We start from the raw sequence: 5000 nt of genomic DNA on the forward strand, positions 1-5000 counted from the left end.
TGAAATGCCTACTAGACACTATCCTTGAGCATCTAGGGTCTCTCAGTACAAGAGTTTGCAAGAACAATCTGGTATGAGGATACTATTCCCTAGAAGTAAACCCTGACCAAATATTCAAAATCACATAATATTCTCTGCCCCAAAAAGGTCTCCTTTCTATGGCTAACTTACTGATATATCTTAAGGTGGCCTATTATTCGACAATCAAAGATAAAGTATTCCGTAAAAGACATAAATAAATATACTCTGTGGTTTTAATACTGAAAGAGAAGTTTATTTACGTATTTACATAGAGACAAATACAGGGTGTTAACGTTTAGGGGGAAGTCTCTGTTTTACAAGGGTCCGGTGAAATCCAGTGACTCTGTTCCTTATGTAGAATGTTTCGGGTTAATTACCACATTTCCACATAACACTTACATAAGCTTTTACGAGGTATGGTGCCCCTTCTTCAAATGATGCTACCTCAAGTAACATCACGAAGCTGGATACTCCACCAGACTGGAATTCTTGTTCTGGAATCCAGTAAGACCAAGGGACCAAAATGAAAGATATACTACAACATATGAAAATGGTTAATCGAAAAGAGAAAAATGGTTAATAGAAAGAAGAAAAATTATGCTCTCAATTTCTTTACTAATTCATTGCTTGAGAGATAAAGAAACTAAATGGAACATTCGAATATCTATGTATCTCATATAGAGTCCAAGTGTCAGTCCCAGGTTCTCCTTGATTTCTGAGAACTCTCTGATTTCTGAGACGGGAAAAAAGGAAATGTTTCACTTGAAGTAGCGATAATAAAATAGGTAGTATTCATTTTCATGCTTACAAAGAGTAATTAAAACAGACATATATATTATTATAGAATTTAAATCGATACATGGAAAGTTAATTTTATAATAGTAATAGACAAAATTACTGAAGAAAAAATTACATAATAAAAACATTAAAAAAAATTATGAACCAATTCTTATAATATGAAATATTAATAGATTTTTTCCAAAAAACCTTTATTAGCAAAAAAAAAAAAAAAAAAAAAAAAAATACAGATAATGTATATAATAAAAATATAATATAATTTTTTTTATATACGCATAGTATCTTTCTAGATATGGGCGTTGGTAAACAGACACACAGACACACGCACGCCCACATACATACACACACATATATATTTCTGCGAAAATCTATTTTATTTTAACATAGACCAATCCTTATTTAAGAAGCTCAATGTAATTATAGAGCAATTTAGTGAATAAATGACAGACGACTATATTCCAAAGTTCATGATGTTGACCATCTTATAATTTATTCCTGTTTCGTAGCGCAAAATCAATCACTTAATTATTATATCGATCAGTGAAGTTATTATACCCTTAACCCATCAGAAGAAAAGAACAATCAATTCGTCAAAAGGAAATAAAGTCCGTTTTGACTTTATTAAAATCCGAAAATTGGAAGAAACGTAGTAAGTAATAAGTAAGAACGTGAAAATCTGTACAAACAAACAAACATACATACATACATACATTGATGATTGCAACGTCTTGTCAGACGAGTGCCACTCCCTCAGACACGTAAAGTCCATGAGCCCGAAAACGACTTCCATTGCCACAGGACCATTTTTATAGACAAATGCCTGAGGGAGTATCTATACACAGATGATGTTACTGCGTCTTAGCTTTGTACGACAGCTAAGTCTCTCTCTCGGTTCAAGATGTTTAGATCCAGCAACAAGCAAGAGCATGATAGCCAGCAACAAGTTAAATTGCAGACCAGCTTAATGCGGGTACTGGTCTCCCGCTTTATGGTTTTTTAAATCAGAGATTTGCTTCTCCTAGAAAGGTTGCCTTCACCACGGCTTACCGGAGCCCTCTCCACCATGGCACACACATACATACACACAAACACACACGGTGCTAGTTGGCCGTTGACCCCCAAAAAAGGGTTAATACATACATACATACATACATACATACATGCATACATACATACATACATTTAAACAGACAGGTGAGATTTATATTATAGATGATGACTTGTGTGTGTGTGTGTGTGTGTGTTTACTTTACTGAATCAGAGCCGAAATTAATACTTATGAAAAACATATGTATATATATTTTGATAACTTGAATTTCTTCAGCTATAATCGAAATCGATATATATATATATATATATATATATATATATATATATATATATATATATATATATATATAATAGGTTACTGGAGTGCCATCAGCTATAATCGAAACCGAAACCATCACTAAGGAAGAATTCCTGATAAAATTATTTATTACCAGAAATGGAAGTCCATGACAATTAAACGACAGCCACTCGGATGTAAGCGTGACACAGAAAATATATAACGCACACTATCCTATTAATATGTAGATAATCAGACTCTAGAGAACACCAGAAGTTTCCCTCAAGGGAAATCTTTGATGATATCCTTTGTAAATACTCCTAGTGAGTAACTACTACTACTACTACTACTACTACTACTACTTATTTCTGATACGATTCCACTCTTATCTGATGAAGGATATGTTTTCCTCCCTACTTTCTCACAGAAGAAATATTGCGAGTCTATTTATACACTATCGTTTTTGTCATGGCAACTGCTCGACTGAGCTTCTATCTATGAACCCCTCTCCTTCACAACAGACACTCACATTCATAACAAACACTCGTATATCTACAGCAGCTCTCAATGATAGCCTTTGCTCTCTATATGCATTGAAAACTAAACGGTTGTGGAACACAGTACCGCGGGGGTGCTTCCCACCTGACTATAACATGATTGTTTTCAAGTCTAATGTAAGCAAGTTCTTGTTGAGCCGGCCTCTTAAATAATTAAACCGATCTTAAGTTCTTCCATTATAGATCATCGGGGTGCTGTCTCACCAGTCAGATGACACTTATTAATCCTTATTTCCGAGTGGCTTTTGGGCCTTGATAAGCTGTGGCACACGTGATGTGCGATAGACAATCAGAGTCTCTTAAAGTATCGCTTGGACGCATCGCCTATTTAACTTAGATGTAAGGATTTAATTACGTGTGACAGAACAACCGACAGACGGATCCTTTTCGAGAAATGCTTAGACGTATCTAAAGTAAACATTATAACACACACACACACACACACACACACACACACACACACACACACACACAGACACACACACACAAACAAACACACACACACACACACTCGTAGAAGGAAGAAAAGTACATTTTGAATTCTAACGAGAATGCCCGTCTGAAAAGAACGAACAGTCAGACGGGGTCAAGCAGAAACCCATAGACCTCATTAAGAAGCTCGTTGTTAGCACTTGGGGCGAGTTCCAGAAGTGCAATTTAGTTCGTTCAAACCAGTTGTTGTGAAGCGTTTGTAAAAAACTACATTTTAAAGAACGTTTTTTTGAATTATCTTTCAAATATTAATGTTCTCATATACAATGGTTTTATTTTCACGTAGCTTGATTTTATTTAGCGACTAATTAATATATTTAAAAAAAAACTAAGGAAAAAAAACAAGTGAATTAATTGAGACACTTAAATAACGAAGTTCTTTCCCACAGAAAAATAAAATATTGCGAGCCTGTCTCTGCATTATCACTATTTTCATGGCAAATGCTCGCCTGAGCTCCAATTTATGGCCCCTCCATGCCAAACGTTCACGAAAAACACTCGTCTAGCTGAAACTACCCTTTATTTGTGCCAAAACCTAAACGGTGATTCTATGAACAAAGCTTTCTTTTGCAAGCCTGTCTCTGTTTTATGGTTTTTATGGCAAGTGCTCGTCTGACCTCCAATCTATGGTCCGCCTTCGCAAAAAGTCCACGAGAAGCACGCTTTTGACTGTAAACACTATCAATAATTTCTCCCACTCTTATCTCTGCCTAAACCTAAACCTAGATTCCATAAACAAAGCTTCTTAGAACTGGACACCCGTGGAACTCTCTTCCATTTACCTTCTTTCCAGTTGACTACAATATGGCCGTCTTCAAGTCCAATGTTAACAAGTTCTTGATAAGCCGTTCCTCTTAATTAATTCAATTTACCAAATTTACACTTCTAACGATTATTATGATATTATCCCTTTGATCACTGTACACATTGTAACCCTTATCCTGGAGTGGCCTCTGGGCCTTGATAAGTGGTGATTCCCTTGTAAAATAAAAAAAGGAAAAAGAAACTGCACGCTTGTGAAAATCTCTTCGGTTTCACCGCTTTTCAGCTTACTACAATATGATCGTCTTCAAGTCCAACGTAAACAAATTCTTGATGAACCGCCCCCTTAAGTAATAAAATTTCCACTACTAACGATTACTACGATATTATCCCATTCATTATCGTACACTTATCCTCGAGTGGCCTCCGATGAGTGGTGACTCCTTTCTAAAAAATACCCAAAACAAAACAAAAACTTGTTAAACATTTCTAATTCAGTAATTCCTTATTTTTGTTTACAGTTTTAAACTGAGTTTTGAAGGAGTGCTTTCTATGAAGGGTAATCATTACCTATTTCAAGGTGTTTCAGGTAAACCGGACTTTACTCACCTATCCCTTCTGCCCACTGAAAGGAGTGTAACGTTAGAATTACAAAGGACAAAAAAAAATGAATAAATAAATAAAATGGACATCTATAAAGATGCGTTAAAATTAAAGACCAAAGAAAATCTATTATAATAAAGTTTGTTAATAATTTGATTACTGTGTGCAAAAGGTGAACTGTTTCACAAATTAATTTTCACACGGAGAACAATTTTATCTACTTTTATTCCAGCATGGTTTATATATACATATATATATATATATATATTAATATATATATATATATATATATATATATATATATATATATATATATATATATATATATATATATAGAGAGAGAGAGAGAGAGAGATTTTTTTTATGGAAGTAAAAAAAGAAAAACAAACAAATGTAGACAGGTATGCTTGAGTGTCTACATTTGTTTGTTTTTCTTACTT

General features: G+C 34.3%; 1 protein-coding gene across 2 annotated transcripts in view; it reads left to right on the forward strand.

Moving 5' to 3' along the window:
• LOC145266520 (myelin regulatory factor-like protein) overlaps window positions 1-5000 on the forward strand; it is a 220868-nt gene that overhangs the window by 76171 nt on the left and 139697 nt on the right. The gene's annotated exons all lie outside the window — the stretch shown is intronic.

The sequence above is a fragment of the Euprymna scolopes genome, chromosome 41 (genome assembly GCF_053919585.1).
Source record: "Euprymna scolopes isolate OS-2025 chromosome 41, ASM5391958v1, whole genome shotgun sequence".
Classification (NCBI taxonomy): Eukaryota; Metazoa; Mollusca; class Cephalopoda; order Sepiida; family Sepiolidae; genus Euprymna; species Euprymna scolopes.